The 24219-nt window shown below is 39.3% G+C and overlaps 1 long non-coding RNA gene across 1 annotated transcript in view; it reads right to left on the reverse strand.

Annotated features, from left to right (window-relative positions):
* Positions 1-2698: 2698 nt before the first annotated feature.
* Positions 2699-24219, reverse strand: part of LOC147912105 (uncharacterized) — a 43359-nt gene continuing 21838 nt past the window's right edge. The window contains exons 2-3 of the long non-coding RNA XR_015550267.1: positions 15194-15528; positions 2699-11825 (exon numbers count right to left, since the gene is read on the reverse strand). This is a non-coding gene — a long non-coding RNA (uncharacterized LOC147912105). The remainder of the gene's footprint in view (positions 11826-15193; positions 15529-24219) is intronic.

Below are 24219 nucleotides of genomic sequence, written 5' to 3' on the forward strand. Positions count from 1 at the left end.
AAAAAAAATTAACAGGATAATTGAGGAGTAATCAAAACTGGTCATTTGAGGGCGGCTGGAGTCAGAGCAGAGAAGCGGGGCAGGATATGCAGGCAGGGAATCTCCTTAACTTAGTTTCCTCTCTTAAGAAATTTTTAACCTTCTCATTCATTATTTATTGAAAATAAGGAGAAAAATTTTTATACTCCATGTTTTCCTATTGTTGATCACTATTTTTAATTAACTTTTCCTATTTAAAATTAATTTTAATTTTTCTACATAGGCCACCACGCCAAGATTTAATCCTTTAAACAATAATGAACATAAAACCTTAAACAATAAAAAAATTACAAAACATTTTACTTAGAAAGGATTAAATCTTGGAGTGGTTTCCTATGTAGAAAAGTTAAAATTAATTTTAGATAGCAAAAATTAATTAAAAATAATGAGTGACAGTGGATAGGAGGCTGCATGGCTCCGAGGAACATGCCTAGGCTGATGGGCTGAAACCTGACTCACCTGGCACACTTGCATTTAAACAGAACTTTTTCCTGGCCTGAGGCTGCCTCTACTCTCTTCACCCAGCTCTTTATGAACACATGGGCACAGGTATACGCACAGAGAATTCCTGTTTTGAGCTTCCAAGGGTGGCCTAGGCCATGCCACACTGAAACAAGAGAGTCTTATATCCTTTAGGGGTCAAGGGCTTGGTGTAAGGCTTCAAGGCCAATCATGGAACTATCGCCCTTGTTTAGGATCGGAGACACTTAAATGTGACCTCACCATCTCTAATAAAGAGCCAGGCTCTATTTTAATCTTTGAATCTTGCTAGTGATGAGCCCTCCTCCCACCCCTTTCCCATCCCCACTCATCTGGTGCTTAAAATAAAGAATCCCAGAGCACTTGGCTCTGGTGGGAAGCTTGAATCCCACACCCCTACCCTGGGTACAGGGAGTGTTTTCAGTCTTACAACCATGGGCCACTAGGACCAGTTTGAAATGACCCCATCTCATATCAACAAAGTGATTGCGAGTTGGTTTTCAGAAAACTTGCAAAGTCATGTAGCCACAGCACGTGCAGAAGAGGAACTGTTTATTTATTTATTTATTTTTTGCCCCCAAAGCCCCAGTAGATAGTTGTATGTCATAGCTGCACATCCTTCTAGTTGCTGTATGTGGGACACGGCCTCAGCATGGCCGGGGAAGCAGTGTGTTGGTGCATGCCCGGGATGTGAACCCGGGCCGCCAGCAGCGGAGTGTGCGCACTTAACTGCTAATCCACGGGGCAGGCCCAGAAGAGGAATTCTTGACCTTAAATGACATCAGAAGTAACAGTTCTCCTCCCCATGGAACTAAAGGATGGAGACAGGACCAGAATTTGAAAATCAGACTCTCATCAGAAGTGAAGAGACCTTCATCCAGCAAGATCTGATGTTAAAACCCCTTCCATACCTTACCATAAATGTTTAAAACCTCATCATATTACGTTTAAAACCTTACCACAGGGGCCAGCGTGGTGGTGCAGCGGTTAAGTTCACATGCTCCACTTTGGCAGCCCAAGGTTTGCTGGTTTGGATCCTGGGCACGGACCTCACCACTCATCAAGCCATGCTGAGGTGGCATCCCACATAGAGCAACCAGAAGGATCACAACTATGACATACAACTATCTACTGGGGCTTTGGGGAGAAAAAAGGAAAAAAGGAGGAAGATTGGCAACAGATGTTAGCTCAGGGCGAATCTTCCTCAAAAAAAAAAAAAAAAACTTACCATAAATGCTTAAACCCCTCCAATCCAAACCTGTCCCAGCAGCATTTCCACATGGCAGCCTGTTCTTGTTAACCTCTTAAATTTTGCCCCAAATCCTGAATCAGGGAGACAGATCTGGCAGCATATGCCTCTTGTCTCTTTTCAGACTGACTTAGCAATAAAGCAGTTTTCTTTTCCCAAAGGCTGCTGCAGTAATAATTGCCTTTTTTACGTGCATCGCTTGGGAGAACCACATCTTTGTGCGGTAACAGTCTAACCACAGGGTGTGACATGGGTTCATTAAAGTCTCAGGTGTACATTTTACAGAGGAAGGAAATTTATTTTAGACCAGTTTTCACATGTGTCCCTAGAGACCTGTCAAATGTTAACCACTATAATATCCCTAAGGCAACCGATTCTTATTGTCACTGTTATAAGCAAAACAATAAATCCTCATGTAATTGTGGGATGCACCTGGAAACTCTTCCACTGTCCCCAGCTTTATTGAGGTATAGCTGATGAAAAAAGTTGTCTATATTTAAAGATAAAACCATGATGATTTGATACACACACATAATTTGTATACACGGAATTTGCCAAGTCAGTGGACTAAGTGTTCTCAGCACACACACACACACGAAAGTACCTACCTAGGATTGGAAATGATGGGTCATGTGATAATTTTAGGTTGTATATTTCAGGAAATCCCAGAGCTTTTTCCACAGTGACTACACCATTTTATATTCATACCACCCATGTATGAGACTTCAAATTTCTAAACATATCCTCAACAAAACTTACGATCTCACTTTTTTTTTTTTTTTAAAGATTTTATTTATATTTCCCCCCAAAGCCCCAGTAGATTGTTGTATGTCATAGCTGCACATCCTTCTAGTTGATGTATGTGGGACGCGGCCTCAGCATGGCCAGAGAAGCGGTGCGTCGGTGCGTGCCCGGGATCCGAACCCGGGCCGCCAGCAGCAGAGCGCGCACACTTAACCGCTAAGCCACTGGGCCGGCCCATGATCTCACTTTTTGATTGTAGCTATCCTAATGGTTGACAAGTGGTATTTCACTGGGTTTTTGATTTACATTTCCTTGATGACTAGTGATGTCCAGAATATTTTCATGTGCTCTCGACCACGTGTCTATCTTCTTTGGAAAACACTGTATTCAGATGCTGTGCCATATTTAAATAGTTATTTGAGGGCCAGCCCGGTGGCTTAGTGGTTAAGTGCACATGCTCCACTACTGGCGGCCCGGGTTCGGATCCCAGGCGTGCACCGACGCACTGCTTCTCCAGCCATGCTGAGGCTGCGTCCCACATACAGCAACTAGAAGGATGTGCAACTATGACATACAACTATCCACTGGGGCTTTGGGGGAAAAGAAGGAGGAGGATTGGCAATAGATGTTAGCTCAGGGCCAGTCTTCCTCAGCAAAAAGAGGAGGATTAGCACGGATATTAGCTCAGGGCTGATCTTCCTCACAAAAAATAAATAAATAAATAAATAGTTATTTGACTTTTTAAAATTAAGTTTTAAGGGGTCTTTAGATATTTTTGATACCAGTTCTTTATGAGGTATATGGTTTCCAAAGTTTTCCTCCATTCTGTAGGTTTTATTTTCACTCTCTTGCCTTAAAAATTTTACTTCTAATTGTAGTAATATACACATAACATAAAATTTATATTTTCAGCATTTTGTAAGTGTATAGTTCAAGTTGTAGCACATGTCAGAATTTGATTTTTCAAGCTGAATAATATGCCATTGTATATATGTGCCAAATTATTATTATTTTTTACTGTTCCTTTTTTTTTTTTATTGATGTCTTAACAGTTTATAACTGTGAAATTTTGGTTGTACCTTTTGTTTGTCAATCACCATACACATGTCTCCCTTCACCCTCTGTGCCCACCCCCCACCCTGGTAACCACAATACAGTTTTCTCTGTCCATGTGTTGGTTTATATTTCCATATTAGTGAGATCATATGGTGTCTGTCTTTCTCTTTCTGGCTTATTTCACTTAACATAATACCCTCCAGGTCCATCCATGTTGTTGCAAATGGGATGATTTTGTCTTTTCTTATGGCTGAGTAGTATGCCATTGTATATATATACCACATTTTCTTGATCCAATCATCAGTCGAGGGACATCTGGGTGGCTTCCACTTCTTGGCTATAGTGAATAATGCTGCAATGAAGATAAGGGTGCATAAGCCTCTTTGGATTGTTGATTTCAGGTTCGTTGGATAGATTCCCAGTAGTGGGATAGCTTGATCATATGGTTTTCCTATTTTTAATTTTTTGAGGAATCCCCATACCATTTTCAATAGATGCTGCACTAGTTTGCATTGCCACCAGCTGTGTATGAGGGTTCCTGTTTCTCCACATCCTCTCCAACATTTGTTGTTTTTTGTCTTGGTGATTATAGCCATTCTAACGGGTATGAGGTAATATCTTAGTGTTGTTTTGATTTGCATTTTCCTGATGATTAGTAATGTTGAACATCTTTTCATATGCCTATTGGCCATCTGTATACCTTCTTTGGAGAAGAGTCTGTTCATTTCCTCTGCACATTTTTTGACTGGGTTGTTTGTTGTTTTGTTGTTCAGTTGTATGAGTTCTTGATAAATTATGGAGATTAACCCCTTGTCAGATATGTTTTGCAAACGTGTTCTCCCAGCTGGTGGGTTGTCTATTCATTTTGATCCTGGTTTGTCTTGTAGAAGCTCTTTAATCTGATGAAGGTTCACTTGCTTATTTTTTCTTTAGTTTCCCTAGTCTGAGTAGGCATGGCATCCGAAAAGATTCCTTTATGACCAATGCCAAATAGTGTATTGCCTATATTTTCTTCTATGAGTTTTATAGCTTCGGGTCTCACCTTCAGGTCTTTGATCCATTTTGAGTTAATTTTTGTGAATGGCGATAGCAGATGATCCAGTTTCATTCTTTTGCATGCGACTGTCCAGTTTTCCCAACACCATTTATTGAAGCGATTTTCCTTTCTCCATTGTATGTTCTTAGCTCCTATGTTGAAAGTTAGCTGTCTGTATATGTGTGGTTTTATTTCTGGGCTTCCGATTCTGTTCCATTGATGTGTGTGTCTGTTTTTGTACCAGTACCATGCTGTTTTGATTACTATTGCTTTGTAGTATGTTTTGAAGTCAGGGATTGTGATGCCTCCAGCTTTGTTCTTTTTTCTGAGGATTGCTTTAGCTATTTGGGGTCTTTTGTTGCCCCATATGAATTTTAGTATTCTTTTTTCTATTTCCATGAAGAATGTCATTAGGATTCTGATTGGGATTGCATTGAATCTGTAGATTGCTTTAGGTAATATAGACATTTTAACTATGTTTATTCTCCCAATCCATGTGTGTGGGATATCTTTCCATTTCTTTATGTCATTATCAATTTCTTTCAATAATGTCTTGTAATTTTCATTGTATATGTCTTTCACTTGGTAAGATTTATTCCTAGATATTTTATTCTTTTTGATGCAATTGTAAATGGTATTATCATTGTGGGCTCTCTGTTAGTTCGTTATTAGCATACAGAAATGCAACTGATTTTTGTAGGTTGATTTTGCACCCTGTGACGTTGCTGTAGTTGTTGATTATTTCTAATAGTTTTCCAATGGATTCTTTAGGGTTTTCTACATATAAAATCATGTAGTCTGCAAATAGTGCGAGTTTCACTTCTTCGTCGCCTATTTGGTTCCTTTTATTCCTTTTTCTTGCCTAATTGCTCTGGCCAAAACCTCCAGTACTATGTTGAATAAGAGTGGCAAGAGTGGGCAGCCTTGTCTCGTTCCTGTTCTGAGAGGAATGGCTTTCAGCCTTTTCCCATTGAGTATGACGTTGGCTGTGGGTTTGTCATAAATAGCCTTTATTATGTTGAGGACTTTTCCTTCTATACCCATTTTGTTGAGAGCTTTTATGATAAATGGATGTTGGATCTTGTCAAATGTCTTCTCTGCATCTATTGAGATGACCATGCGGTTTTTATTCCTCGTTTTGTTGATGTGGTGTATCACGTTGATTGATTTGCAGATGTTGAAGCATCCCTGTGTCCCTAGTATAAATCCCACTTGATCATGGTGTATGAGCTTTTTAATGTATTGCTGTATTCAGTTTGCCAATATTTTGTTGAGTGTTTTTGCATCTATGTTCATCAGTGATATTGCCCTGTAATTTCCCTTTTTTTTATTGTCTTTGTCTGGCTTTGGTATCAGGGTGATGTTGGCCTCATAGAATGAGTTAGGAAGTGTTCTATCTTCTTCTATTTTTTGGAATAGTTTGAGAAGGATGGGTGTTAAATCGCCTTTGAATGTTTGGTAAAATTCTCCAGAGAAGCCATCTGGTCCTGGACTTTTATTTTTTGGGAGGTTTTTGATTACTATTTCAATCTCTTTACTTGTGATTGGTCTATTCAGATTCTCTATTTCTTCTTGGTTCAGTTTTGGGAGGTTGTATGAATCTAAGAATTTATCCATTTCTTCTAGATTGTCCAATTTGTTGGCATATAGTTTCTCATAGTATTCTCTTATAATCCTTTGTATTTCCGTGGTATCCGTTGTAATTTCTCCTCTTTCATTTCTAATTTTATTTATTTGAGCCTTATCTCTTTTTTGTTAGTAAGTCTGGCTAAGGGTTTGTCAGTTTTGTTTATCTTCTCAAAGAACCAACTCTTTGTTTCATTAATCCTTTCTACTATTTTTTTCATTTCAATTTCATTTATTTCTGCTCTAATTTTTATTATTTCTCTCCTTCTGCTGACTTTGGGCTTTGTTTCTTCTTTTTCTAGTTCTGTTAGGTATAGTTTAAAGTTGCTTATTTGGGCCTTTTCTTGTTTGTTGAGGTTGGCCTGTATTGCTATGAATTTCCCTCTCAGGATGGCTTTTGCTGCATCCCATATGAGTTGGTATGGCGTATTCTCATTTTCATTTGTTTCCAGATTTTTTTATTTCTCCTTTAATTTCATTAATGATCCATTGGTTGTTCAGTAGCATGTTGTTTAATCACATCTTTGTCACCTTCCCAGTTTTTTTCTTGTGGTTGATAATATGATAGCATTATGGTCTGAAAAGATGCTTGTTATGATTTCTATCTTCTTAAATTTATTGAGGCTTGCCTTGTTTCCCAACATATGGTCTATCCTTGAGAATGTTCCAGGTGCGCTTGAGAAGAAATGTGTAGTCAGCTGTTTTTGGATGGAGTGCTCTGTATATGTCTACTAGGTCCATCTCGTCCAGTTTTTCATTTAAGTCCACTGTTTCTTTATTGACTTGTTGTCTGGATGATCTATCCATTGATGTAAGTGGGATATTAAGATCCCATACTATTATTGTGTTGTTGTTAATATCTCCTTTTAGGTGTGTTAATAGTTGCTTTATGTACTTTGGTGCTCCTATGTTGGGTGCATATATATTTATAATTGTCTTCTTGGTGGAAGACCCTTGGTGGAATGTCCCTTTTATCATTATATATTGCCCCTCTTTGTCTCTCTTAACCTGTTTTATCTTGAAGTCTCCTTTGTCTGATATGAGTATGGCAACACCTGCTTTCTTTTGTTTGCCATTAGCTTGGAGTATTGTCTTCCATCCTTTCACTCGGAGCCTGTGCTTGTCTTTAGAGCTAAGATGTGTTTCCTGGAGGCAGCATATTGTTGGGTCTTGCTTTTTAATCCATCCTGCAACTCTGTATCTTTTGATTGGAGAGTTCAATCCATTTACATTTAGAGTAATTATTGCTATATGACAGCTTAATGTTGCTGTTTTATCACTTATTTTCCAGTTCTTTTGCATTTCCTTTGTTTCTTGTCCCATGTGTTTCCAACTGCCAATTCAGTTTGGTTGTTCTGTCTTACAACTCCTTTAGTTTCCTCTTTATTTATCATATGTGATTTTGTTCTGATTATCTGTTTAGTGGTTACCTTGAGGTTTGTGTAAAAATCTTGTGTATGAGATAGTCCATTATCTGATGGCCTCTTATTCCCTTATACTAAGTCAATTCGATCTCTTTCCTCTTCCCCTTCTACATTATTCTTGTCACAACTTATTCTATCTTGTGTTGTGGATGTGTATTTAAAGTGATGAGCTTATGTTTATTTTTGGTGATTTCCTTCCTTTGATCTTTGATTTTGGTATTTAAATGGTTGCTAACCTATTCCGGTAAAGATCTACTATTTTTCTGATTTTGTCTACCTATTTTTCTCCTTGCTCCAAGTTTTGTATTCCCTTTCTGTTCTTTTTTTCAGGCCTGAGGGCCTTCTTGAGCATTTCTTGTAGTGGGGGTCTCGTGGCCATGAACTCCCTTAGCTTTTGTTTATCTGGGAAAGTTATTATTTCTCCATCATATTTGAAGGATATTTTCACTGGATAGAGTATTCTTGGCTGAAAGTTTTTGTCTTTCAGTATTTTGAATATATCATTCCAGTATCTCCTAACCTGTAAAGTTTCTGTTGAGAAATCTGCTGAGATCCTGATGGGAGCTCCTTTGTACGTTATTCTTTGTTTTTGTCTAGCTGCCCTTAGTATTGTTTCTTTGTCACTGACTTTTGACAGTTTTACTACTATATGCCTTGGAGTGGGCCTTCACCTGTTGACATATTTAGGCGACCTATTGGCTTCACTTACTGATATTTCCTGCTCCTTCCCCAGATTTGGGAAGTTCTCAGCTATCATTTCCTTGAATAGGCTCTCTGTTCCTCCTTCCCTCTCTTCTCCCTCAGGAATACCTATAATTCTTATGTTACATTTCCTAATTGAGTCAGATATTTCTCGGAGACTTTCTTCATTTATTTTTAGTCTTAATTTTCTCTTCTCCTCCATCAGGATCATATCTGTATTCCTATCCTCTATAATGCTAATTCTTTTCTCCATATTGTCAACTCTGTTCTTTAAAGATTCCATATTCTCCTTTATGTCCTCCATTGTTTTCTTCATTTCCATCAATACTGATTGGTTTTTCTTTATGATGAAATCTCTTTTGTGAAGAAACTCCTTTTCTCGTTGAATTGTTTATCTGTTTTCTTGTATTTCATTGAGATTTTTATCATAGCTATTTTGAATTCTCTGTTGTTTAGGTTACGGATTTCTGTGCCTTCAGGGGTGATTTCTGGGTGCTTGTCATTTTCCTCCTGGCCTGGCGATTTAATGTACTTTTGCATCATGGTTGCTGTATTGGCTTTGTTTTTCCTCATCCTGGAAATATCTGGTTGTAGTTTCCACCTGCCATCACCTTGTGGGGGTCAAGGGCTGTGTAATCTGAGCCCCCTGCACTCCGCCACAACAGCTCCACTGCCGCGGGCTGCCGGTGCTTAGCCCTGGCTTCTCCTCCACTGCAGGCCGCCTGCACTCCGCCAGGGTTGTTCTGACTGGTCGGCTGAGCTGCAGTGTTGGGTATGCAGGGGGAGAGGCTCTCTCTTTTGTCTGCTGGGTCCCTGGGCGGGGGGGCTTCTCATTGGCCCCTCATTATCCACTTTCCTAGAGTGCTCAAATGTTGATGGCACCTCCACAGCACTTCTGAGTCCTCCGTGTGGGAGCTTCCCACTGGCTGAGAGAGCCTAAAGAGCTACGGTTTCCCCACAGAGGGCTGCCCCACCCCTCTCTCTGGGACCCATGTGACCCGAGCTGCTGATCTGATCGGAAGGGAGAGGATTTCTCCTTACCTCTCCCCACTTCCTCCAGGGGCCCCAGCACACCTACTCTCAGAAGTGTGGCAATGTGGGTCTTTCCAATGTCCCTTTGTGCAGTGTGAGTGTCTCCTGTTGGTCTATGATTGACCCTTTTGTTGTATCTTATTGGGGAAAGAGTTTACAGAAAAGCTCACTCCGCCATGATGCTGACGTCACTCTCATATGCCAAAATTTTTTAATCCATTCATCTGTTGATGGGGACTTGGGTTATTTCCACCTTTTGGCTATTATGAATAATGCTAATATAAACATGAGGGGACATAAATCTAAGTCCTTGCTTTCAATTCTACTTTGACTCTGAGAAGTAGAATTTCTAGTTCAGGGAGTAACATAGTTTGTAATTTTTGAAAGAATTGCCATGTTGTATTTCATACCATCAACATAATTTTATATTCCCAGAAATAGTGCACAAGGCTTCCAAAGGGTGTTTTCACACTATAAAGGTGTCCTTTGAAGCACAAAAATCATTAATTTGATGAAGTCCAAATTACCTATATTTTTTTCATTTTTGCTCTTGGTGTGTTATCTAATAATTCTTTGCCAAATCCAAGGAGATTAATTCTTTTCTATACTTTATCTAAGTGTGTTATCATTTACTCTTATGTTCTTTATTCTTTCTGGTAAATTACTGTATGTGGTGTCATGGAAGGATAAACCCTCTTTGTTTTTCTCATGGCTATCCACTTGGCCCAGCACCAATTGATCAAAAGAATATTCTTGCCTCATTCTTGGCACATTTTTCAAATATCAGTTGACCACAGATGTATCGGTTTATTTCTCAAATCTCAATCTATTCCACAGATCTGTATGTCTATCCTTGTGTCAGTAACACACACTCTTGATTACCATTGCATGTTACATAGTTCCAAATCAGGAAATGTGAGTCCTACCACTTTGTTCTTTTTCAAGATTGCTTTGGCTAATCTGATTCCCTTGCAATTCCACATAATTTTATGAAAGTGCTTGCCAATTTGTATAAAAAGATAAGCTGGGATCATGAGAGGTATGTGCTGAATCTCAGATCATTTGGGGAATAATGCCATTTCAACAATGATATGTCTTCTAATTCATGAAATTGGGATGTTTTCCCATTTACTTATATGTTTTTAATTTCTTTTGATCACATTTTGCATTTTTCTGAGCATTCATTTTGTACTTCTTTTGCTAAATTTATCCCTAAGTATGTTATTCATTTTGGTTTTATTGTCAATGCATTTCTTAATTTCATTATCAGATTGTTCATTGCAAATGTGTAGAAACACAACTGATTTTTATATTTTGATCTTTTATCCTACTATTTTGCTGACTTTAATTGTCACTTCTACTATCTACTAATTTTTTTAGTGGATTTCTTAGAGTATTCTAAAAACAAGATATCTCAGCTGGAAGTAGTTTTACATCTTTCTAACCAATCATTATGCATTTTTTTCCCTTTACTTGCATAATGATTCTGGCTAAAATCTCCAGTATATTCTAGAATAGAAGTGGAAAGAGCAGACATCCTTTGATTCCACATTTTCAGGAGAAAGCATCCAGTCTTTTACAATTAAATATTATATTAGCTGTGGCTTTTCCATAGATGCTCATTATGACATTAGGAACTTTCCTTCTATTCCTGGTAATCTGAGGGCTTTAATCATGAAAGGGTACTGGATTTTGTGAATTATTTCCCCTGAGTCTACTGAAATGATCTGCCATTTTTCCTTTTATTCTATTGATATACTTTATTATATAAGTGGATTTTGAGATGCTAACCCAACTTTTTATCCCTGGAATAAATCCCACTTGGTCATGGTGTATGATTCATTTATATATTGCTGGACTGGGTTTGCTGGTATTTGCTGTACTGGCCTCATACCATGAGTGTGAAGTATTCTCTCCATTCTTATTCTCAAAAGTGTGTGTTAAGAATCAGTATTAAGGAATCTTTGAATGTTTCAGAGAATTACATATTAAAGCCACATGGGCCTAGCCTCACTCTGTGGGTGGTTATTTGTTTACTAATTTAACTCCTTCACTTGTTATAGTTCTATTCAGATTTTCCATTTATCCTTGATTTAGGTTCAGAAGTTTGTGTCTTTTAAGGAATTTGTCCATTTCATCTCATTTATCTAATTTGTTGCCATAGAACAGCTCACTGAATTCTTTTATAATCCTTCTTATTTCTGTAATATCAGTAGTAATATCCCTCTTTCTTTCTGATTCTTTGAGTGTTCTCCCTTTTTCTGTAGATCAGTTTTTCTAAAGATCTGTCAACTTGGGTAATCTCTCCAATGAATCCACTTTTGGTTTCACTGATTTTCTCTGTGGTTTTTTCTATATCTCATTTAATAGTTTCTGCTCTAATTTTTATTCTTTCCTTTTCTCCTTGCTTTGGGTTTGGTACCTCATCTTTTCAGGCCTGTTAAAGAAAAAGGTTAAGTTATTGATTTGAGATCACTCTTCTTTGTTAGTACAGGCATTAATGGCTATAAATATATTTCTTTGTACTGTTGTAGATGAAGGCCATAAACTTTGACCCTTCAGGTATGATAAAATCTTCCTCATTATCTCTAGTAATATTTTTTGTTTTAAAGTCTGTATTGCTAGACAATTGTATTATCTCTCCAGCTTTCTTGTTAAGGCTATTTCCAGATATATATTTTCCCATGCTTTTACTTTCAATCTGTTTCTATCTTTGAATCTACCTTGTGCTTCCTGTACATAGCATATATTTAGATCATGGTTTGTTTTTTAAATCTGAGGTGACAATCTCTTCCTCTTGTTTGGATAATGTAATCCATTCACATTTAGTATTACTGACAGTTGCAATTCCAACTACCATTTTACTTTTTGTTTTCTACAATTCTCATGTACTTTTTAGTTTCTCTTCTCATCCTGTATAGCTTTCTATTGCATAAACTGAATATCTTCCAACGTAGCAATTTAATTTTTAAATGACTTTACTATATTTCTGAAGTTTTTCTTTAGGGGTGGCTCTAGTATTTAATATATACTTCTTGATTCATTAAGAAGGAGCTTCAGATTTATACTAGCTCAATTCCAGTGATACATTGTATCTTAACTCATATATACGTCTATTTCCTTTTGCCATTTTTGTGGCATAATTGTTATGCAGATTATATTAATGGTATAACAAATAATATCTTGTTACACTTATTTCTTTATCATCTATAGTTATTTCCTTAGCCCAACAGAGCTTTGCTCCCAACCATGACCTTTATGATTTTAATGAAAAACACATTATGTATATATTACATGTCAATACGGAATAAGCCCAACAGAACATTAAATATATAGTATTTTATACAATTCCTTTGATATCAGCTAAGAGAAGAAAGGAAAAAGTAGGTATTTATTCTGTCTTTCATATTTACATAACTACTTATACTGGTGTTTTTGTTTCTTATATCAATCACCATCCTGGGTCACTTGCTTTCAACCTGAGGAACTCCTTCAATAATCTCATAAAGTAGCTGGATATTAATATACTTTCTTGGTTTTTGTTAATCGGGGAAAGTCTTTATTTCATCTTTATATTTTACAAGTTAGTTTTGGTGAATACAGGATTCTTGGTTGACAGGTTTTTTCTTCCTGCAGTTCAAATATATTATCCCCCCTGCCTTCTATTGTCCCTTTTCTCTGCTGAGATATCATTTGTTAATTTTACTGGGGATTCCTGAAAGAGTTGGGTAATTTTTTCAACTGCTGTTTCTGCCCCAGTGTTTAGTTACTACCTTCCTGTATCTTTGCACATCTTGTAATTTGATACAAACTAGACATTTTAGGTAATATATTGTAGCAACTCTGGGTACCAGTCTCCTTCCTACTGGGACTTTTTACTATTAGCTTATTTATTTGTTCAGTGACTGGATGGATTATTTTAGCGAAGTCTATGTCCTCCACACGCAGTGAAACCTCTGGTGTAGGTCCAAGAATCAGGCATGGCTTTGGGTACGTCTACTGTTATGAGACAGTGGTATTGGTAGCACTCTCTTCCTTTCATGGACACACCCTGTGGTTAAGCTAGATTAATTGCTAGCTGGTTGCTCTAATATTTTCACCAACATCCTAGGGGGCATAACTTGCTCTAGCAAATGCTCCAGTGAAATTCTGGCTCCTTTGTAGAAATACTTTCTGAAGTTACTGCTTGATATTTGTTCTGACCCTTCTAAGTACCCTCTCAGCAGTCTAATTCCCTGATTCTTTCCAGAAAACCAATGAGCCTACAGTCTAAGCTGTATCTTCATTACATACAACAATCTACTAATTGCTTTTCACCTCATTCTCTATTTTCCTGAAAGTGTTATTTGGCTTGAACTTTTCATGATCTTTTGCTGGCCAAGTTATTTCTTTTCAGAAGGAATTAAGAGTTTTGTGTTTCATGTCTGGCTTTTCCCCATGTTCAGGTAAAAACTCTGTGCCATAATTCTGGGGACAGTAAGAAGCCTCTCTCTGAATAACAATCCCATTCTAGGAGCTGAGTGATCAGTGCAGTGGAGAGACAGCAGCCAGAGGTCCTCTTGATTGTCTCATGTTACAGCCACCTCATGAGCTGGGGAAAGAGAGATATGTGCCCAGTATTGTCAGCAAAGCATGACCACAGCAGAGCCTCTGTACCATAAGAAGGTCCTGGATGCAAGAAGGCTGTCCCAACTTTTCATTTGAATCAACAAGAAACAAATTCAGCAACAGGTAGCTGAAAGCAGGACAGGTAATGTTGAAGTCCTGCTCACCCTAGGAAAAAGCCCCCATTCTGGAAGCTTAGTGAGAGAGAAACTTGTATTCCAGTTCTAGGTGCAGCACTCCAGAGAGGAGTGTTCACTTGGTGAGTTGAGACCGGGGAGGAAGTGAACGTGGTTCAAATACTACACACTGTCCCTTTCTCATGGAATTTCTACTGATTTTCTTGAATAGATGTTCCTGATTTGCTATTGCCTTTAGGACAATTTCCAGAGGCTTCAAATTGGTTGTTCAAAATAATTTTCACCAGTTTCACTGGGTAGTGTGTCATTGGAGCTCCTTATATTATTATACCTCCCTAGTGCCTTTAATACAATGCCCATATCAGAAAACCTTCTACAGATTGATATACAGTGGCACTACAGGCTGTATTATCACTTGTCATTTTACAGAGAAAAAGAAGTGAGAAAATTAACTTTTTATGGTTTTTCAAAATATATTGCACACTTCAAAAAATTACTGTTTACAGGATTAACACACAGAAATGTGGTTGCCCATTAAAAATACATTAGTCAGTTGATTGTAAACTATTGTTAAAAAGAAAACCACAGGCCCAAAATGGAGTCACTTTTGCTAGTCCCACATCACCAAACCAAGGCTTAAGACCTAACCTAATTGCAGTTTCAACCTTTCCCAGGAATGTAGTCTTAATTGGTCATTCTGGGATTTTCTGGTCAGCATTAATGAGGTAATCTGCCACATGGGCCCTCTTCATCTCCCAAAGGAAGATGAGGTAATCCACCTAGTGAGACCCTTTTGTCCCCAAAGGGAGGTAACCTTGCCAAAAATAACCCCTTTTTCTGTTTATGATTTCCTTGAAAACTTTCCCTTTCTGTAGTTTTTGGAGCTCCTCTCTATTTGCTAGATGGGATGCTGCCCAATTGATGAATTACTCAATAAAGCCAATTAGATCTTTAAAATCTACTTAGTTGGATTTTTGTTATTTCACAGACTTGGTGGCAGTAACGGGATCCAAAGTGAACTTCACACAGCACTGGGGGACAATGAGAAACAGAGGAAAGGTACCTGTGAACTCCTTTTGTGTTCTCTTCCTTGCCATTTCTGAGGGCCATGGATAACTTCTGTCTTGGTTCTGAGATCAACAGTCTTGCCAAAACTTCCCAATATAATTGGCTTTCCAGCCCGTTCCCCATTTGTCTGGAATCACTAGTTTCACATTGGGAACTGCTGGTAGTTCTGATCACAATTCCTCATTTGATTGGAAGACCCAGTTCTATGTTCTGTCCCCAGATTCCATGTTGGGAACTGCCATGACAGCTGTAGTTTCCCATCTGTTTGACATCAGATCTTGTTTTCTTATAAACAAAGGCTATTGTTAAGAGGATCTCAGAGAACAAAATCTGTAAAAATTGGTAGACACAGGAGAGGCATTTAAAGGCTGTTAGAGCACTCACCACCTAACTCAAAGGCTCCCACATTAGGATAAGTTGGTCATGGATTGGGTTAGATTGACACTAGGTCACCCACCAACCTCATGAAAATTTCCATGCATTGAGGCACACTGTGAAACATCACACAACCTCCAACCCAGTGGCACATCCCGTTGAGTATCAGTTTATCTCCAAGAGGCCCAAAGACTCAGCAAAAAGAAACAGAATCCTGAAAACCTAAGAGACAAGTGTATCACCTTTGGGCACGTCTGCTTATTTACATCTAAGTACTATGGTCCTGGAAGTAAATAAATCTCTAAAAAAAATGACAAAACCATACTAAGATTTTTTGTATTTTCAGAGCTTGGCTTGGTTAACTATCAGTTTGGGGATCCCAAAACAAGGCTGGATAGAAGTGTGAATTGTACCCCATTTGCAGCTAGATAAGGCTGGACAGAAATGTGGGTGAAGCTCCATTTGCAGCTAAAGGTCCTACCAAACTGCTGTCACCTCCCAGAACAATAACAATGGCTACTATAAGGAACGTTCCAATTAGATAAGATCATTTAAGAAATGTACTTAAAAACAAATATTCAAGAGTGACGTCAGCATCGTGGTGGAGTGAGCTTCCCCCATTGAACTCTCCCCCTCGGACATTCACATTCCAACAGAAGCTACTCACACAACACGTGACGCCTGAGGCACCCAGGCCGCCGTACGCCCGAGGACTGAAGTGCTGGAATCCCCAGAGTAAAGGGAAGGAGGTAAGAGGAGATCCCTTCCTTCCCCAAGGACTGCAACCCTGACACTGAGACCACGTGGCTCTCAGAGAGGGGGGAGGGGCAGCTCTGCAGGAAAACCAGAGCTCTCCAAGACCCCTCACAGCCTGTGGGGAATCCCTCTATGAAGGTAGCAGAACCGGTGCGAGGGTACTTTCGACGAGCTAGCCACTCGGGAGAGGAGGGAGTGACAGCAAGGTGAGAAACCTCCGAGATTGATGAGGCAAAAGTAAGCGCCCCTCCCCCACCTGCCCACCTCCCCCACCAAAGCACATCAGCACAGCAGCACTTCAGCTCGGCCATGCTCCCAGAGGCAGTGGCCTCCAGGAGACCAGGCCCCACCACTAGTGGCAGTGTGACTGCACCCTGCCCCCAGAGGCAGCAGCCACCAGGTGCCCAGGCCCCATGAGCAGTCGCGTGTGACAGCACCCCACCCTCAGAGGCAGTGGCCCACAGGCGCCCCGGCCCCTCCAGCTGTGGTGGTGTGCCTGTGCCCCACCCCCAGAGGTAGCAACCCCCAGGCACCCAGGCCCCACTAGCAGTTGCAGTGTGCCTGCACCCTGGCACCAGAGGCAGCAGCCACCAGGCGCCCAGGCCCCAGAGGCAGCGACCCCCGGCACCTGGGCACCAGCTGCAGTGACCCCTCAGCACCCGGGCCCCATGAGTGATGGCAGCATGCCCTCACCCAAGCCCCAGAGGCTGTGGACCCCCGGTGCCTGGGCATTAGCAGCGGTGGCGCAGCTGCACCCAGGCCCCAGCGGCAGCAACCCACAGTGCCCTAGCCCCATCAGTGGCTGGGCGTGCCCATGCACCCGCACCAGAGATGGTGGCAGCTAAGGCCCCACCATGCCACAGCCCCAGCTGCTCCAGCTGGACCACACCATGGCCCCAGCTGTACCGGCTCCACCGTGCCACAGTCCCAGATCCTTTGGCTCAACTGTGCCCTGGCCCCAGCTGCATCGGCTCAACCACACCCCGCCCCCAGTTCCTTTGGCTTGACCGGCACCCCGGCTCCAGCTGCTTCAGCATGGCCGAGCTTAGGCTCCAGCTGACTTGCTGCCAGCAACTTTGGCCCAGCCGCACTCCAGTTCCAGCTTCTTTGGCCGAGTGGTGCTCCAGCTCCTGCTTCTTCAGCCCAGCCATGCTTCAGCTGCAGCTAATTCAACCCACCCACAACCAAGCCCCAGCTGCTTTGGCCTAGCTGCGCTCCAGTCCCAGCTGTTCCCACACTTCACCCCCAGCAGCCTCTGCTCAGCTGCACTTCAGCTCACCCACGCTTCAGCTCAGCCATGCCTCAGCTCAGCCAGGGTCTGGCCAGAGGACCCACGGATTGAAGCAGACACAGAAGACACAGTCCTTGACCCCTACCCAGCGCTGGCAAGAGGAAACTGCGACCATATATTTTCACTATGAGGAAAAATAAGCCAACACTGACAGGCACTATGCAAAAATATATTAAATCCCCAGACCAAAAGGAAAATGACAGGCACCTAGAAATCAACCCTGAAAGCACAAAAATGTATAACCTTAGTGACAGAGACTTCAAAATAGCCATCATAAAAAACCTTAATGAAATACAAGAAAACACAGATAGACAATTCAATGAAATCAGGAGTTTCTTCACAAAAGAGATTGAAACTATAAAGAAAAACCAATCAGAAATCTTAGAGATGAAAACCACAATAGAGGAGATAAAGACAAATCTGGAAGCCTTAAGCATCAGGGCTGAGAATATGGAGGAAAGAATTAGCAATATTGAGGACAACAATGCAGAAATGCTCCGGATGGAGGAGGAAAGAGAACTAAGACTAAAAAGAAATGAAGAAACTCTCTGAGAAATATCTGACTCAATTAGGAAATCCAACATAAGAATTATAGGTATTCCAGAGGGAGAAGAGAGGGAAAAAGGAGCAGAGAACTTGTTCAAAGAAATAATACCTGAGAACTTCCCAAACCTGGGGAATGAGCTGGAAATACCAGTGAATGAAATAAATAGATGTCCTAAAGAGAGCAACATGACAAGACCCTCTCCAAGGCATATAGTAATAACGCTGGCAAAAGTGAACGACAAAGAAAAATTATTAAGGGCAACTAGACCAAAAAAAAAAAACATACAAAGGAATTCCTATCAGGCTCTCAGCTGATTTCTTGACAGAAACTTAACAGGCTAGGTGAGAGTGGAACAATATATTCAAAATTCTGAAGGACAGAAACTTTCAGCCATGAATGCTCTATCCAGCAATGATATCTTTCAGATATGATGGAGAAATAATAACTATCCCAGATAAACAAAAGCTAAGGGACTTCATTGCCACAAAACTCCCAATACAAGAAGTGCTCAAGAAGGCCCTCATGCCTGAGAAAAAAATGAGACAGGGGATTCAAAATTTTGAACAAGGAGGAAAATAGGTCGACAAAACCAGAAAAACTGCAGCTCTCTATCAGAATAGATTAGCAAACACTTAATTATAAAACCAAAGATCAAGAAAAGGTAAGCACCAAAAATAAATATAACATCATCACGTTAAACACAAACTCACAACACAAGAAGGAATAAGATGTGACAACAATAACTTAGAAAGGGAAGAGAAAAGGGATCAAATCAACTTAGTCTAAGGGAATAAGAGGCTGTGAAAAAATGGACTAACACATCCATGAGATTTTTTATACAAACCTCAAGGTAACCACTAACTAATCAGAACAGAGTCACACACGATAAAGAAAGACAAAACTAAGAGAACCCCCATACAGAACTACCAAACTGAATTGGAACTCTGAAACACAAGGGACAAGAAACAAAAGAAATGCAAAAGAACTGGAAATTGAGTGGTAAAATAGCAACAATAAGCCCTCATATATCAATAATTACCCTAAATGTAAATGGACTGAATTCTCCAATCAAAAGACACAGAGTAATGTGACAGATTAAAAAACAAGACCCAACCATATGCTGCATCCAGGAAACACATCTCAGCTCTAAAGACAAACACAGGCTCAGAGTGAAAGGATGGAAGACAATACTCCAAGCTAATGGCAAACAAAAGAAAGCAGGTGTTGCCATACTCATATCAGACAAAGTTGACTTCAAGATTAAACAGGTAATGAGAGACAAAGAGGGGCAATATATAATGATAAAAGGGACACTCCACCAAGAAGACATATCACTTTTAAATATATATGCACCCAACACAGGAGCACCAAGGTACACAAAGCAATTATTAAACCTAAAAGGAGATATTAACAACAACACAATAATAGCAGGGGATCTTAACACCCCACTGCCATCAATGGATAGATCATCCAGATAGAAAATCAATAAGGAAATAATGGACTTAAACGCAAAACTTGACGAGATGGACTTAATAGATATATAGAGAGCAATCCATCCAAACACAGCAGATTACACATTCTTCTCAAGTGCACATGGAACATTCTCAAGAATAGACCATATGTTGAGAAACAGGGCATGCTTATATAAATTTAAGAAGATTGAAATCATAACAACCATCTTTTCCAACCACAACGCCATGAAGCTAAAAATCAACTACAAGAAAAAAACTGAGCAAGTGACAAAGCTGTGGAGACTCAACAACATGCTACTAAACAACAAATGGATCATTGATGAAATTAAAAGAGCAATCGAACCATATCTGGAGACAAATGATTAATGAAAATACACCGTACCAACTGAAATGGGATGCAGCAAAAGCGGTCCTGAAAGGGGAACTCATAGCAATACAGGTCCACCTTAACAAACAAGAAAAATCCCAAATAACCAACCTCAAACTATGACTAACAGAAGTAGAAAAAGAGGAACAAACAAAGCCTAATGTCAGCAGAAGGAGGGAAATAATAAAAATCAGAGCAGAAATAAATGAAACTGAAATCAAAAAAACAGTAGAAAGGATCAATGAAACAAAGAGGTGGTTTTTTGAGAAGATAAACAAAACTGACAAACCCTCGGGCCAGACTTACCAAGAAAAAAAAAGAGAAGGCTCAAATAAATAAAATTAGAAATGAAAAAGGAGAAATTACAACGGATACCAGAGAAATACAAAAGATTATAAGAGAATATTAGGAAAAACTATATGCCAACAAATTGGATAATCTAGAAGAAATGGATAAATTCTTAGACTCATATAACCTCCCAAAACTGAATCAAGAAGAAATAGAGAACCTGAATAGATCAATCACAAATAAAGAGATTGAAATAGTAATCAACAACCTCCCAAAAAATAGCAGTCCAGGACCAGATGGCTTCTCTGGAGAATTTTAGCAAACATTTGAAGAAAATTTAGTACCTATCCTTCTCAAACTATTCCAAAAAATAGAGGAAGATGGAACACTTCCCAACACATTCCACAAGGCCAATATCACCCTGATACCAAAGCCAAACAAAGACAATATTAAGAAGGAAAACTACAGACCAATATCCCTGATGAACATAGATGCAAAAATATTCAACAAAATATTGGCAAACTGAATACAGCAATACATTAAAAAGATCATACACCATGATCAAGTGGGATTTATACCAGGGACACAGGGATGGTTCAACATCCACAAATCAATCAACGTGATACACCACATTAACAAAACAAGGAACAAAAACTATATGATAATCTCAATAGATGCAGAGAAGGGATTTGACAAGATCCAACATCCATTTATGATAAAAACTCTCAAAAAATGGGTATAGAAGGAAAGCACCTTAACATAATAAAGGCCATATATGACAAATCGATAGCCAACATCATACTCAATGGGGAAAAACTGAAAGCCATCCCTCTGAAAAAAGGAATAGGACAACGGTGCCCACTCTTGCCACTCTTATTCAATACAGTACTGGAGGTTCTGGCTAGAGCAATTAGGCAAGAAAAAAGAATAAATGGAATACAAATAGGCAACGAAGAAGTGAAACTCTCGCTGTTTGCAGATGACATGATCTTACATATAGAAAACCCTAAAGAATCCATTGGAAAATTATTAGAAATAATCAACAACTACAGCCAAGTGGCAGGGTACAAAATCAACTTACAGAAATCGGTTGCCTTTCTATATATCAACAACGAACTAACAGAAAGAGAACTCAAGAAGACAATCCCATTTACAATTGCAACAAAAAGAATAAAATATCTAGGAGTAAATTTAACAAAGGAAGTGAAATACCTATACAACAAAAACTATAACACATTATTGAGTGAAATCAATGATGACATAAAGAAATGGAAAAATATTCCATGCACTTGGATTGGAAGAATGTCCATACTACCTAAAGCAATCTACAGATTCAATGCAATCCCAATCAGAATCCCAAGGACATTCTTCACAGAAATAGAACAAAGAATATTAAAATTCATATGGGCCAACAAAAGACCCCAAATAGCTAAAGCAATCCTGAGAAGAAAGAATAAAGCTAGAGGCATCACAATCCCTGACTTCAAAACATACTACAAAGTGACAGTAATTAAAACAGCATGGTACTGGTACAAAAACAGACACACAGATCAGTGGAACAGAACTGAAAGCCCAGAAATAAAACCTCACATCTACGGGCAGCTAATCTTTCACAAAGGAGCTAAGAACATACAATGGAGAAAGGAAAGTCTCTTCAATAAATGGTGCTGGGAAAACTGGACAGCCACTTGCAAAAGAATGAAAGTAGACCATCTTCTTTCACCACACACAAAAATTAACTCAAAATGGATTGACGACCTGAAGGTGAGACCTGAAACTATAAAAATCCTGGAGGAAAATATAGGTAGTACACTATTTGTCATGGGCCATAAAGGGATCTTTTCAAATTCCATGTCTACTCAGATAAGGGAAACATAAGAAAAAAATAACAAGTGGGACTTCATCCAATTACAGAGCTTCTACAAGGCAAACAAAACCAGGATCAAAATGAACAGGCAACGCACCAGCTGGGAGAAAATATTTGCAAACCATATATCTGAGAATGGATTAATCTCCATAATATATAAAGAACTCACGCAACTGAACAACAAAAAAACAAACAACCCGATCAAAAAATGGGCAGAGGAAATGAACAGAAATTTCTCCAAAGAAGATATACAGATAACCAATAGGCACATGAAAAGATGCTCAACATCACTGATCATCAAGGAAATACAAATCAAAACCACACTAAGATATCATCTTACACCCATCAGAATGGCTATAATCACCAAGACAAAAAACAACAAATGCTTGAGAGGCTGTAGAGAAACGGGAACCCTCACTCACTTCTGGTGGGAATGCAAACTGGTGCAGCCTCTATGGAAAACAGTATGGAGATTCCTCAAAAAATTAAAATTGAAATACCTTATGATCCAGCTATCCCACTACTGGGTATCTACCCAACGAACCTGAAATCAACAATCCAAAGAGGCTTATGCACCCCTACGTTCATCACAGCATTATTCACTATAGCCAAGACATGGAAGCAATCCAAGTGTCCCTCAACTGATGAGTGGATAAAGAAGATGTGGTATATACATATATACAATGGAATACTACTCGGCCATAAAAAAAAGACAAAATCATCCCATTTGCAACAACATGGATGGACCTGGAAGGTATTATGTTAAGCAAAATAAGCCAGAAAGAGAAAGACAAACACTGCATATGTGGAAGATAAACCAACACATAGACAGATAGAACTGTTTGGTGGTTACCAGGGGCAGGGGGATTGGGAGGTGGGCACAAAGGGTGAAGGGATGCATTTATATGGTGACTGACAAACAATAATGTACAAGAAAAATTTCACAATAAAAATTAAAATTAAAAAAAAATATTCAAAATTCCAAAAACAGCTTCATTGAAAGTTTCATTGCAAAAAGTTAATGAAAAATGAAAGATATAAGACCTACCTAAAACAAGACTATATGACCGTAAACAAAATTTCACCAAGTTAGGGCCTTACAGACACTCCCATATCTGCCTTCAAAGGTGAGCCGCCATATAGGCCCCTCTCAAAGTTGACAGGACTCTGAGGGATTTTTTTGGTAAACTACTATGTTATTTCCTTAAAGAGCCAATGGAAACTACAATTAAAATTAGTGAAACACATTGCCAAATTCTGGTAAATACCAGAGCTACACCCTCTACTTTAAACCCCACTTGCTTCCTGCAGATGGGATCCTGGGAGAACTGGCAAATACCAGCTTTGGGTGAGAATTCTTACCAGAGCCAGCTCTCTCAGATCACTGTCTGTAGTGCCCAGTTGAGAGAGGGAAATAAAATTTCCTGTTGTCTCTTCCCTTCCAATTCCAAGCCAATTGGTTATTTATCCTTTCTCTCCCAGGGGTAGGTATTGCGTTATCCCTTGCCTTGTTTTTATGTCTTAAAAACCTGTCTGGCCTGTTACCTGCCTCGGATATGCCTGTTGTTGCTTCTTTCTTTTGGCTATCTTTGAGAATCACTATAGATCTAGTGAACACAATATATTTTGCACCTTCCTTGGGGACCCAACTTGAGTCCAAGAGATTGTTCAATATTGCCAGAAGTATTCACTGCTTGTCTTGGCTTGTCCTGGCTGAAACCTGACAAGTAATTTGAAAAAATTTAGTAATTTTCTAACCAGAAGTTTGGTCAAATTGCAAGCTGATATTCAGTGCTTGATAGATAAACAATCTTTTTGCATTCTTCTCTAAGCTAAATGTACCCAAAGAGAAAGAAACACATTCCAACATAGTTGGATTGTTTGTCAGTCCTTTATCATCTAGGCTACAATCCAGTTCTTTGAAGAATTGAAAGCAACTGTCCCTATCTCAGAAATCCCTGCAAAACTAGAAATGCAGCTCTAGAGGCAGTTAAAATTCCTTTTACCAATCCCAAAACCTGCCCTATTCATCTCAAAAGGCTTATAAAGTATAGGCCT

Source organism: Ceratotherium simum, chromosome 39 (assembly GCF_057802395.1).
Source record: "Ceratotherium simum simum isolate JZ-2026a chromosome 39, ASM5780239v1, whole genome shotgun sequence".
NCBI classification, from domain to species: Eukaryota; Metazoa; Chordata; class Mammalia; order Perissodactyla; family Rhinocerotidae; genus Ceratotherium; species Ceratotherium simum.